Below are 14,465 nucleotides of genomic sequence, written 5' to 3' on the forward strand. Positions count from 1 at the left end.
CTTCCCTTGCTGACTCCTAGTTGTACTGATTTTAGCGCTGGGATACTTACGGGCGACTACGCGCTCTATAAAATTAAATAATAATAATAATAATAATAATAATAATAATAATGATCCATCTGATGACAGGGAGTCTTCTTTCCATGTGTCTGTCAGGGAGCCGTCTGATACTGAATAAAAAATTTCGGAATTGGGATCAGGGGTCTGTGGTAGTAGGGGCACAGGATCATTGACCGTCTGCAAAATCACTCCTCTCTTCTCCATTCCTGGCAGTGTCGTAGGTTCTGGGATTAACTGCGGGTCAGGGAGAGACTGAGTTTCCTTGCTACCTTCATCCGTAGACTCATTTAAGCTTTGCCTCCCCTGGTCACTCTGCCCGACCTGCCCATTCGTTCCACTATGTCCGGTCTCCAAATTTGCCTTGTGTGCATTCTGGCCCGATGTCTCCTCCATCTCAGCCACTATGGATGTTGGGGTTACTTGGGGGCTGGCGATGGCTTGGGGGGGGTATGGCTCACACTACTCCCATTTATATTTGTTTGACCCTTCTTTGTCACTGATTTCAGTACAGGGAAAGGGCTACTGACGGAAGGGGAGCCCCCGGAGTTCGTAGTAGCGGCCTCCCTGGAGACATTCGGTTTACTGTGATACTTTTTTACCGCCCCCAAGTCCCTTTTACCTTTAGCAGGCAGCTCTGGTTTCTTGCCTTTCTCTCCCTCTGCTTGCACTGGAGGCGGCTTTGTCTTAATCTTCTGGCCTCTCGTAGTCATTTTCCTGTGAGACTGCCGGCTCCCAGCAATGGATCCTGCTCGGAGGGTTCTACTTCCTGGGTGTGTGCCAAACGAAATTGATGCTTCCGCGGACCGCGAGGCTTGCTCTGGAGGGCCCGAGTTTAAAGTGACAACCAGGCGAATTATGACCCAGTCCCTGATCGTAGCCTTCTCCGCATATACTTGGGCTGCCTGGCTCCACTGGCTCCCGCAATTGTACTCAGGGATATGGATGCAGTCAAGATGCCTCCATTCTAGCTCAGTCTCGTGCATCCGCGGCTGCCTCTCCCGCTGTCAGGCTGGATGTGCGATGATCGCTGATCATCGGAAATTTCCCGTCATGCAGTAGCAGCGCAGTGATTGGATCGCGAGATCACTCACTCTTGCTCCATCACTGCTCCGGCCATTTTACTTTCCAGAGTGATTCCCAGATAAATTAAAACTATCAACATATTCTAATTGCTGATTATTTAAAACAAGATTTTTTTTAAAACACTTGTGGGGGTTCAGAGCCATATATTTAGTCTTAGATGAGTTTATTTCAACACCTTTTTGTGTACAATAGCACTTAATCAAGCATTGTAATCCCTTGGGGATTTGAGAGATTAAAATGGTGTCATTGGCGAATAATAAAGCCGGAACCGCTTCGTCCCCAAGGTGTGGGGAGTCATGCTTACAATTTAAAAGGAACTTGGGGATATCATTTACGTAAAGTAAGAAGAGGGTCGGTGCCAACACGCACCCCTGTCTAACTCCTCTTCTCACCGGGATTGGTTTAGTTAATTCTCCCTTTCGTCCCCATCTTACCATTGCGTAGTTCCCTGTGTGTAGCCTAATTAATTGCCTTAATAACTCTGGAGGTACCCCTATTCCCTTTAGTGTAGCCCATAATTGAGGTCGGTGAACCAGGTCGAATGCAGCTCTTAAATCTATAAAAGCTATATATAGGCTGCCCTCCCTAAAAATTACGTATTTCCAATAAATACACAAAAACCTAAAACCTAAAAACTTGGTCAATGGCGCTTGTTTATGGTCTGAACCCTGCTTGATACTTTGTTAAAATTTCCTCCTCATCCATCCACTCTAATAATCTATTTAAAATGTGCCGAGCATATACTTTTTGTAGGATATCAATTAAGCTGATAGGGCGATAATTAGCTGGGTTGTGACGGTCTCTTTTTTAAAAAATGGTCACGATCTCTGCCCCTTTCCATGTGTCCGGGATCGGCGTCCCAGCCACTACTGAATTGCATATAAAATTAACATAGGGGCTCCAAACTTCTAGATAGTGTTTCAGCAGGTCACCTGGGATCTTATCCGGACCTGGCGCCTTCCCTGGTTTAATAGTTGCTATTGCTTTTTTTGACTCCTCTAAACTAAAAAGCAATTCTGTCTCAGTGCATATTTCTTCTTCTGGGACATTCCTTGTAGCAAATGTGCCATTACTGCTGTCTTGATAAAGGTTAGTAAAATGGTCAACCCAGGTTTTCTCATCCAGGAAAAGATCCTTTGAGCTTTTCCCAGACCGGTTGCCCTTTGCAAATATGCTCCAAAAGGCTACCTGGTCTTTGGATTTTGCAGCAGTGATTACATCCATCCATATATCATTGTCCCAGGCTTTTTTTGATTCTGCTAATAGCCTTTTATATTTGTGCCTGCTTGTGCTAATTTCTATAGGGCTCTTTGTTTTAATTGTCTGTATTAGCTCCAGCTTTGCTTTCCTACATTCTTTGTTAAATCAAGGATTAGCCATCGTGTTTAGATTACCACTACATCCATCATCCTTTGTATATAACTTTGTCAGCAATGGATGGAGGGCTTCTATCAAAGTATGATGCAGTACCAAAGTATGATGCAGGGGGATGAGAGGGAATACAGCAACAATGCACCATAACGTCCTAGCCAGTTGACAACCAAGGAAACCAACCCCGAAAATGCAATGGAAAATAATTAAATAGAAGCAGGGTAGGTCACAAGGGGAACTCGCGCCGCCACCACCACCGGGAAAAACATAGGAAATTGTCCCCCATACTTGCAGCAAATGCCAGTGGACCACAGCCGTCACTGCGTGTAGTCAAAGCCTGTAAGACATGCACAAATCAACAAAGCATCGGCAGTAAGTCAAACAAGCATTTGCAATGCAATAGGTCTCGCAGTTGCGAGAGTTTAAGCTATTGGCATTGTAAATGACAAATCTTTTTATTTATCTATTTTGATAATTAACACAAATAAAAAGGCATGGGAAAGTGAAACTGAATGTTGCAGGAAAGCATATTCTGCCTTCAGTAGGAGAAACTTAAAAAAAATAGTGCTTACAGTCTAAAGCACAAGTTACTTACCTTCGGTAACTATATATCTGTAAGAATCAGTAGTTAGTATTAGATTCCTTACCTTAGAAATATCCCCAGGTGTCAGACTGGATCTGAAAACTTTTGCGTAGCAGTACCCTTGCGCGTCGGTAGGCGTCGTCTGCGGCTCCGAGTCCGTCGTCGGCCGGGATGACGTCGGAGTACTTAGACGCCGCCCTCGCACGCTGACGTCAGTTCTTATACATAGCTTTCCGCGCTAGAAACGCAGAGCCATGATAAAAACCAACACTGGTGCCATGAAACTAGGGCCCTGAAAGGGGATGACCTTAACCCTAGATATCGGTTCACAGAACGGGGAGGATGGGTGGGGCGGTAAGGAATCTTAAGCTATTGGCATTGTAAATGACAAATCTTTTTATTTATCTATTTTGATAATTAACACAAATAAAAAGGCATGGGAAAGTGAAACTGAATGTTGCAGGAAAGCATATTCTGCCTTCAGTAGGAGAAACTTAAAAAAAATAGTGCTTACAGTCTAAAGCACAAGTTACTTACCTTCGGTAACTATATATCTGTAAGAATCAGTAGTTAGTATTAGATTCCTTACCTTAGAAATATCCCCAGGTGTCAGACTGGATCTGAAAACTTTTGCGTAGCAGTACCCTTGCGCGTCGGTAGGCGTCGTCTGCGGCTCCGAGTCCGTCGTCGGCCGGGATGACGTCGGAGTACTTAGACGCCGCCCTCGCACGCTGACGTCAGTTCTTATACATAGCTTTCCGCGCTAGAAACGCAGAGCCATGATAAAAACCAACACTGGTGCCATGAAACTAGGGCCCTGAAAGGGGATGACCTTAACCCTAGATATCGGTTCACAGAACGGGGAGGATGGGTGGGGCGGTAAGGAATCTAATACTAACTACTGTTTCTTACAGATATATCGTTACTGAAGGTAAGTAACTTGTGCATCTTAAAGAAACAGGTTAGTATTAGATTCCTTACCTTAGAATAGATACCCCAGCAATACCAACCCCGGTGGTGGGTCTGCAAACCAATGATCACACTAGAAAGTCCTGGAGAACGGAAAGGCTGGAAAAGCAATCTCTCCGGACTTGGATGTCCATGCAGTAGTGTCTTGCGAATGTGTGAAGCGAGGCCCACGTAGCTGCGTGACAGATGTCCTGCAAGGGGACTCCCCGACCCAGGGCAGTAGTAGCCGCCGTGGCCCGAATGGAATGTGCACGTAGCCCCACAGGAGGCTCCTTTCTAGCCAGAGAGTAACAAGCCTTGATGCACAAGACGACCCATCTAGAAATGATTCGCTTGTGCACTGCCCGAACCTTCTTAGCGCCCACGTAACCAACAAAGAGTTGGTCATCCACCCGGAACTGGCGTGTGCGATCCAGATAGAATGAGAGCGCACATTTTGGGTCCAGACAGTGGAGTCTCTCTTCCTCTTTCGAGGGATACGGAAAGAAGGTGGGCAAGGTGATGGACTGCCATATTGTGGAAGGCTGTGACTATCTTGGGCAGGAAAGAGGGTCGCATCCTTAACACAACTTTGTCCGGATGGACAGAAAGGAAAGGAGGTTTAGAAGAAAGAGCCTGGAGCTCACTCACTCTCCTGGCAGAGGTGATGGCAACCAGGAATGCAGTCTTAAGAGTAAGGAGACGAAGAGGACAGTTATGAAGTGGCTCGAAGGGAGGGCACATCAGATAAGTCAGAACAAGGTTCAAGTCCCACTGAGGCATCACGAAAGGAACAGGAGGGAGCATATGAGTGATGCCCTTCAAAAACCTATTTACAACTGGGGACTTGAACAAAGAGGGCTGATCAGGGAGCCTTAGGAAGGCGGAAATGGCAGAGAGGTAGCCCTTCAGAGTGCCCAGAGTAGAGCCCTGCTGGGCAAGAGAAAGAAGAAAGGGGAGAACCTCTGAAAGAGGGGCAGAAAGGGTATCCACAGCCTTTGCTGTGCACCATGCCACAAATTTGTTCCACCTGCAGGCGTATATCGATTTTGTGGAGGGACGCCTGGCTGCCAGAATCACATTACAGACTTCAGGAGGCAAGTCAAATGGTCTCAACTGCCGCAGCTCAATCTCCACGCATGTAAGTAGAGACTGGACAGGTTCGGGCGGAGGACCGGCCCCTGCTGCTGCGACAGAAGGTCCTCCTGAAGAATCGGGGGATCGACAGACAATCCGAGTAGCTCGGGATACCAGTATCTTTGTGCCCAGACTGGAGCCACAAGGATGACTTGGGCCTGGTCGCGCCCGATCTTCTTTAGCACTCTGGGCAGAAATGGTATAGGCGATAAGGCGTACAACAGACCGCAGCTCCACTCGTGACGAAAAGCGTCTCAGAGAGAGTGCTGCCTTGGAAATTCCAACTCGCAGAACTGATGACAGTGCGCGATCTCTTCTGTGGCGAATAGATCTAACCAAGGCTCTCCCCACTGCTGAAAGAGGACTTGCGCCACGTCAGAGTTCAGACGCTATTCGTGATCCATCATGCACCGACGGCTGAGCTCGTCCTCCCTGGCGTTCAGGGAACCTGCCAGGTGTTGAACCATCAGGGTCACGCCCTGATGTTCCAGCCACTGCCAGAGGCGCAGAGCCTCCAGGCATGGGGTCCACAACCCCACCCCGCCTTGTTTGTTGCAGTACCACATGGCGGTGGTGTTGTCCCTGAACACCTGCACTACACTCCCCCGGACAGAGGGGAGGAATGCCTTCAGTGCAAGCCGGATCGCCCGCAGCTCCAGAAGGTTGATGTGGAGCCAGGAATCTGCCAGAGACCAGAGCATTCTGATCTCTGCCTCTCCCATGATGCCCCCCCCGCTCTGGAGGGACGCGCCCGTCACAACTACGTGCTCCCGTTGGGGTAGGGAGAGGGATCTGCCGTTGACCCAATCGTGGTCTGTGAGCCACCAGTGCAACTGTCTTGCAGTGCCCTCCGAGATCAAGACATGGTCGGACAAGTTGCCCTGATGCTGGGCCCACTGAAACTTCAGGTTCCACTGCAGAGCCCGCATCCGCCACCTGGCGTGATGCACCAGAAGGATGCAGAAGGCCATCAGCCCCAGAAGCCGCAGCATCAACCTGACCGAAATTCGGGATAACAGCTGAAAGATCGGAATCAGAGCCTTCATATCCCAAAACAGCTGTTCGGGAGGATAAACCCGAAACTGCACAGAGTCTAGAACCGCTCCGATGAAGAGGAGCTTCTTAGAAGGACACAGGTGCGACTTCGGCACATTGATGGAGAACCACAGCAGGTGCAGGAGGTCGGCCGTAGTCTGGAGGTGGCTGACGACTGTCTGGGGCAAGCCCGCCTTCAACAACCAGTCATCGAGGTAGGGGAAAGACTGAAACCCCTAACCTGCGCAGATAAGCTGCGACCACCGCCATCACTTTCGTGAACACCCGTGGGACGTTGGTAAGACCGAAGGGGAGCACGGTTAACTGAAAGTGCTCTAGGCCTACCGTGAACCGCAGGTAGTGCTGGTGGGCCGGCAGGACGGGCATGTGAAAATAAGCGTCCTGTAAGTCCAACGCTACCATCCAGTCTCCCGGGTCCAGGGCAGCTAAGACCTGAACCAGTGTCAGCATCTTGAACTTCTCCTTCCGGAGGAAGCCGTTGACGTTCCGCAGGTCCAAGATAGGGCGTAGGCCCCCTTTGCCCTTCTTGGTAACCAGAAAGTAACGGGAGTAACAACCACACCCTACTTCTGGCCCAGGAACGCGCTCGATGGCCCCCTTGGCCGAAAGGGCTGAAACTTCCTCTCGCAGAAGATTCAAGTGATCCCCAGACACGCGGTGGTACTGCGGTGGCATGGCTGGAGGGGTCGCCTCGAAGGGGAGGGAGTAGCCCCTTCGGACGATTTGCAGAACCCACCTGTCCGATGTGATGTCACGCCAGTGGAGGAGGTGATGGCGAACCCTGCCCCCCACTGGCGTCACGTGGGCCTGAAAGCTCAGACTAGGAGGGCTTTGAGGCGGATGCTGTGGGGGTGGATGTGGACTGGCCGCGCCGTTGTCCCCGGGCACCGCCACGGCGGTTACCACGTCCACCACCGCGCTGGATGCTAGTCTGCGGCCCGGGACTGGCAGGACGTGTGGGGCGCCCCTTACTTGGCCGCGAAAGGCAGCAGTTTGCTGGCGAAGGCCAACAGGCCCAAGGACTTGGCCATAGCTCTGGAGTCCTTAAAGCGCTCAAGCGCACTGTCTGCCTTGTCGCCAAAGAGGCAACGGCCATCAAACAGCATGTCCATAAGGGTGTTTTTTACATCAGCCGATAAGTTGGCAGACCTCAGCCGTCGTTGCCATCGCTCTGCCTAGCGAGCCGTTGTATCCAGCCCACACCAGATGGAATACCGTGCCGCATCTCGACCCTCCGCAAGGCCTTGTGCGAGTTTAGTCCGGGCCTCCTTCCAGACATTGTGGCAGCACGTCCGCGACCGTGTCCCACAGAGGATGGGTATTACGGCCCAAGAGTCACGCGGTGTTAACTGACCGCAACCCCAAACTCAGTGAGGAGAACATCTTCTTACCATACTGTTCGTACCGCTTGGATTCCCGATCGGGGGGAGATGCGGAAATGCGGTCTGGGAGTTAGAGGCCTGTATGGCGAGGCTCTCGGGAGTGGGGTGGGAGGACAGGAAGCAAGGGTCGCCTGGAGCCGGGCGGTGGCGTCTGGCCACGTTCCTATCTACAGGGGGACCTGTAGCGGGCCAGGACCAGGTGCCCAGAAGAACGTCAGAGAAGGCCTCATTAAACGGCCACAGAGGCTCCGAAGAGCTTGCTTGCGGTTTAAGGACCTCAGTGAGGAGGTTAGTCCTCACGGATGCCACGGGGAGCTCAAGGGATAAGGCCTTGGCCGCCCGCGTCTACACCACACTATAGGCAGACCCCTCCTCCGATGCCACAGTAGGAGGGGAGACAAAACTAGTGTCTGGCGACGTGTCCAAACCACTGGCATCCTCTAGCTGACCTGCCCACCCTGATAAGACTGGCACTCAAGTGCCAGAGGGTCCTCAGACCCCTCCCAATCTGCCTCGCCGCCCATCTCCTGGTACTCCTGGTAAAATGATGGGGCCGGATCATAGAAGAAAAAGTCTTCTCTCGACGTCCAATGCGGCGTCGAGCGGCGCCGCTCCGGCGTCGGAGCCGGGTCGAGGGGGGGACCGGGGACGACGTAGTCCGTGGACGGCGCCGGGGGCGACACCCTAGGGGCCGGCGCGGTCGTAATGCTTGTACTGTTGTATACTTTGTTCCCTAAGATTCTGACACACTAAGCCCTCTTCTGCTTTGTACCACTTTGGCCCAATTCAGTCTCTGTAAAATTATTTAATTATTTTTATGTATGCAGCACTTGCTATGTTTAGCCACCCGCCAAGTCCCAGGGTTCAATGTCACCCAATTCGAGGATACTAATTTTATCTACTTTGAAAAGTAGAACAGCAGAGTCATATCTGCTTGGATTCGAGGATGCGACCTTCATATTGACCTCACGTTCATGCAATTACGTGTCCTAATATGATTAAATAAATACATTGAGTCCATTCGGACATCACAGCAGTATCTTTGGTCTGTTAAATAAATGCATTCTCTTACTTTGTGCTTCACTTATTCAGGGATTGGAATGCCTGTTATGTCCCTCCTATCTTCACTCTCATCAGGCTGTGCGGGTCACGTTTAATGTGGCTGGCAACCAAAGCCATGTTAACCTTTCATATTCTGTCCTACGGGAGCAGCCGTTCCTCAAACATTCCCGGATCTGTGGGCAGCGGAGGGCCCATGGATCCCCTAAACCCGCCTGCATAGCTCAGCTCACAGAAGCACACCGTGTGGGGAATTAGAAATCATTTACTGACAGAGATCCATAATGAACCGATTGTGATAAATGCATATTATCAAATTCCAATTACTATTCCATCATCATCAAGCTTCCTTTTATTTTGGTTAAAATAGAAATATTCAAATGAGATAAAATCACAGAGTGCAACATAATCTACAACATAAAAAAATACATTATTCCTGGCTCAGACGCTATCTGCAGCACGAGATATAATTTATAAAAGTTAAAAATACCCATTGTCAGGTGTGCTCGGTCATTAGAATGTTCTCTAATCCTACGATTAGCTTGAATACATCCTGTAATCGAATAGGTAATATTGGCTTTCCATGAACATGACTAAAACCTATTACTGCCACTTTCGAACCAAAAAGAATACTTTCAGCAAACCAGACCCAAATTAACCCGAACCATAAACCTATGTCCAATCCTAACACGTAAATTTAACTCGAACACGGACACTTACGCTTACCCTGCCCCCAATCCTCACACATCACAGTAATAAACCCTAAATCTTGAGGGCGCTGCGATTATTTACAGGTTTGTGCAGGCAATCCAAGACTGATTATTCAGATGTGCACGTAGAAAGAGAACGAGCTTTAGACCACCCAACAGCAGACTTATTCACGGACCAGAATTGCTGTCCCCAGCTGTTGTCCAGCATTAACCACATCATTCTAAGCACTGCATGATGCTAAAAGCAGCAACCTCCAAACACCCCTGCATCAGCACCAGCCTTGTGTTGTCAGCTATGAGCCCTAGTCATATTCAATACCCTTTGTCCTTTTCACTGATTGATATTTTGCGAATTTTGCAGATTTGAGAATTCGTAAAGTGGTACTCCACAGAGGTAGCAGGATGGCTCAGTGAAAGTGACTAGTGATGTGATATGCTGTGATGTGCAGGATCAAGGGTTTGAATTTCTGCTATGCTGACAGCCTTTCAGACTTTAAAGGTGGATAAACTGAATACTATGACATTTAATAGTAATACTGGATTTCTATAGCATGTACAAACGACAAATGCATTCTGAAGCGGTATTTCGAAACAAGTTATTTATTAGACAAGAACATGTATACATTTTACCCACACACAACACAGCCAACCACACACACACACAACCACCACACCCACACCCACCACACCCACACCCAACCCCACACACACAACCAAACACACACACACACAACCCCACACAGCATTGGCATAGCCAATAGGTTTCGCCTTCAGTGTTTAATTTAATTTAATGGTTTTGTAAAGCGCGTAGTAACTCCGAAGAGCATCCCAGCGCTGATCTGCTTCTCCAGGGGTTTAGCTACGCAACAGTTGATGTGGTTGCACAAAGGATATTATGCTGCATAAATACATACTTAGAAGGGCCCAAAAGCGAGAACTATTGGCTATGCCAATGCTTGGTGTGGTTGTGTGTGTAGTTAGTGCTATATATATAAAAAAATAAAATACATTTTAATGCAATAGGTCTCACATTACTAAATCTTTGAGCTGCTAGTGTTGGATTATTATTAGCAATGCCAACAGCTCAAACTTTTATAATGAGACCTATTGCATTGCAAATGCTTGTTCATTTTTTAGTTTTATATAGCACGAACTAGACCAGAGACATCGGGTATCAGAGCGCTTTACATGAGCACCAGTTTTGTTACAGAAGAACACATTCATTTTTGTTAGGCACGGGGCGATTAAGCGATTTGCCCAGAATCAAAGGATGTTGAGTGTCGTTGTAGAGACTCGAACCCAGTTTCCCAACTTCGAGGTTGACCGCTCTAGCCGTAAGGCTACAGAGATATATATATATATTTTTTTTGGGGGGGGGAGATATCTATATAGACTTCTCCCTGTTTCATCACCATATGTCGGCAAAGACTAATAATGCACTCTCGTGGGAGATATGATCTGCTTTCCCTATTTAAATCACAGTCACTCAGCATTTCGATCCCCCTGGACCTTGAGCACAGGATAAAATCAGTCCATCACCTCTGTTTATTCTCTCTTTTGAGAAATCATCACTTCCGTGTTTTCCCTAGAAGTTTGGGAAATGGAGTTCATTGAATCCTCAGTGTTCATTATGCTCTGTGCAAATAGAAAACAATAGGTGCTAAAGTCATTAAAGTGCGAGTGCAATTTAGAACTGTTCTTGCAAGAGGTATTACAGTGGGATGTATTTGTATTGACTTGAAGATACAGCGCATCTGCATTGTGATCCTAAATCTTTAACCTTGTGGTTGCTTTTTAGTTTGCTTTCTCCCTCATGTTCACGTTTTGAAACCTGACTTTGTTTTGTTTGTGTGTATCGAGTATGTTAAAAGTCAAGTAAGCCACGCTTAACGCCTCGGACCTGATGATATTTGTAGTTCGTGACATGCCAACTGAATGTTATGCCCTCCAGTGAGTTCATACGTGCATTACATATTTAGGCCCACTAGAGGAAATATTCCACATGAGAATAAGGGAGAAACAAAAATAAAAAGGTCAAAGATTTAGGACCACAATGCAGATGTGATGTATCTTAAGGTCAACACAAATACCTCCCGCAATAACATCTCAGGCCTATCTTTAGACTGAAGTGGAAACACACACACAAAAATTGTTTGTTTTTTTAAAACAAAAAAATTGACCTAGTAGATAGTGGTGGATGGGAAGCAACTGGGAGCTAGTTGGGGCGGGAAGCAAGGTAGAGTTTGGGTGAGGGGAAAAGCATCACACGAGGGAAATCCAGCACAGAAGGCAGGGGGAAACATACAAGGGAGAAAGAAACACAAAAAATGGGGAGTTTGTGAGGGAAAGAAGCAAACTAGACAGAGCTTGTAGTACATAAGGGAGACAGCAACATGAGGGCATGTATGGGGGGCTAGAAGCGAGAGACTGAGTGGAAAAAACATGCACACGCAAGCAGTGCTAATCTAAAAAGAAAAAAGTAGCTTCCTTAACCGGTTAACCGCGGCGGAATGTGGGCGTTTGAAGAAGTGGGGGGGCAGCATCGGCCGTTGGTCGTGCCCAGCACCAGGGAGGTAGAGCTTGCGTCAGCCGTTGGCAGACGCGAGCACGCAACAGGTTAAAGGTCAGCAGTGGAAGGAGAGAAACCAGCCAGTCGGCGAGATTGTAAAGAGGCTACGCTTTAGGCAGTGACAAACACAAGACAGTCAAGCTGGAAAATGGAAAGCCATCAAATGAGCACCAAGCAAATGAGTGGCAAAGCCAACCAATGTTAAGCAATGGGAAGACTAAGCTCTTGGTAAGCACACAATAAGTCTTTTGCAGACACCTGTGTTTGTGGTAAGCTCGACTTAAAAATAACAGAAAAGGTCAACAACTCTGTACAAAAGGAAGAACAAAGGAACTGGGCACAACCAGAGCATCAAGGATGGCAACCCACAGGACAAAGACAACATATGAGTAACCACAAAAATAACTCATCCAACATGGCCACTATATGGTCCCAGCAGCACTGCACATACGGCCCAAAATAGGACAGTAAAACTTTGTAGGCCAAACACAACACGCTGCCCCCAAGAAGAAAATTGGCCATCACATAAGCCACAAGATAGTAATAGGTTAACTGTCCCAAGTGCAAATGTATGATGCAGGAACAACCAACAATACTAAACCAACCTGTATCAAAGCACAGCACAACCAGACTCATGATCTGCAATGTCCATCCTAATGAACCCCGACCAAGTGCAACGGCAGTCAATTAGAAACAATCAAACCTATAACAGAGAACAACAAAGACCTAAAACACCCACAATCCTCACCAAGAGAGGCTGGGAAGTGGTAAAGCAGTCTACATGGTAAGCAGCATGCCACAAACTGGTCAGCACTGGCACATCACAGTCCATCATACAGACAAGGAGGAAAGCCAATTATAGTTGCCATGGTTCAAGCCAATGGCATACAACAAAATCACCCTGCCAGTCTCTGCCACTGGCTCTCAAAATAAAAAAAAATAAAAAATAAAGGCATCCTAAAGAAAACTAGTGCCATTAATGGGGGGATATAGCTTGAAAAGGAAAGAGATTAACATCTCTGAAAGAGCCAATCAGAAAAAATAAGATAAGGGAAGGAGCTTTGTTAGAGAGGCCAGCAGAAACCTGTGCGCCATCCCCAAGACCATGAGGAAAAAGATTGGCTGAAATGCTGCCATGAACACTAAATAACTTTTCCATTACAATATGCATGTCCTTGAATGCATGAGACTGGTGCAAATGGGAGGGCAAAGTTCAGTGGAAGGTCTCTGAATCATGCCGAGAACCCCCAAAGACCTAATAGGACTCCCCAGCACCAAGGAACATGGAAGGATGGTGCAGAAAGGCAACAATCAGTGCCATCCCTACGGCCAAATCCAAGAAAACCATTAGCCCGCCTAGGCTATATCCATGATCCATTCACAGAATAAATCAGCTACTTAGGACAGGGAAGAGAATGTTCCAATCTGAACCTCCAGAAAATATGGCTAGCCTCACACTTCATAATGATTGGAGTCATAAAAAGCACTTGAAATGCAATAGGTCTAGCATTTGTGAAATTAAGAGCTGTTGGCGTTGAAAATGACAATACTTTTTACTTTTGGTTTTTTACAAGCCAAAAAGTGCACCTGGGAGATGAGTGAAAAGGACTGTGGGTAGGGAAAGGGTTTTGGAGAGCAGTGTTTTAAGTGAGATAAGAAAAAATGGGTTGGGCTCCAAATGGAATCCTTTGAAAGAGACGTGGTCTAGGCAATTAAAGGGTATGGCTTAAAATATGTACACCAAGCTCACATACTTTGAACACTGTGCCACATGACCATTAATTGGGTTTTGTCAATGCATGCAGCCACGAGGATACAATGAAAGCACAGTAGCTGTATGAAATGAATAAATTATGTTTCCTGGAAAAATTAGAATTGAAAGTACTTAAACTAGTGTCTTTGACACTGCTGTTCTCCCATTCACACCTTTTTCTTCAAACTTTCACTGTTGCGGGCTGTACGGAGCTAGTGCAGAATGTGCTGTGGGCAGTGTTTGCAGCACAACGTAATTTAAGATTTAAAGGCGCAGGCACTGGCCAATTGGAGGGGCCGGAAGGAGAGTACGCATGTTAAAGGTACTGTGTGCTGCTGACAATATAATATGCTATTGTTTTGCTAAATGTAAGCATGGTATGGCGTGCTGTAGAAAATTAAATAAGAATGTTTTAAAACCGGAGTTAGGTGAGTGGAGCAGTACAAAAATAAGGTGTGTGGCTGCCATGTTAAAGCTGAAGCGTAGAGTAAAGCACTATAAAAAAACCACAATATTTAAAGTTCAAGCACAACATCGCAGTATGCGCTTTTTGTTAATCTAAAGCAGCCGCACTAGAGAGGTGCTGCCACGATATTTAAAGCTAAAGCGCAATTTCGCGTAAAGCGCTTTTTGTAAATATAAAGCAGAAGCACAAGCACCCACATAAGTGTGCATTCATAGTAAACTGCGTCCTTTTCGATGATGCCTGAACTAAGAAGTTGTTCAGAAGTGCCAAACCCGCAATGAACCACCT

This window comes from Lissotriton vulgaris, chromosome 5 (genome assembly GCF_964263255.1).
Source record: "Lissotriton vulgaris chromosome 5, aLisVul1.2, whole genome shotgun sequence".
Classification (NCBI taxonomy): Eukaryota; Metazoa; Chordata; class Amphibia; order Caudata; family Salamandridae; genus Lissotriton; species Lissotriton vulgaris.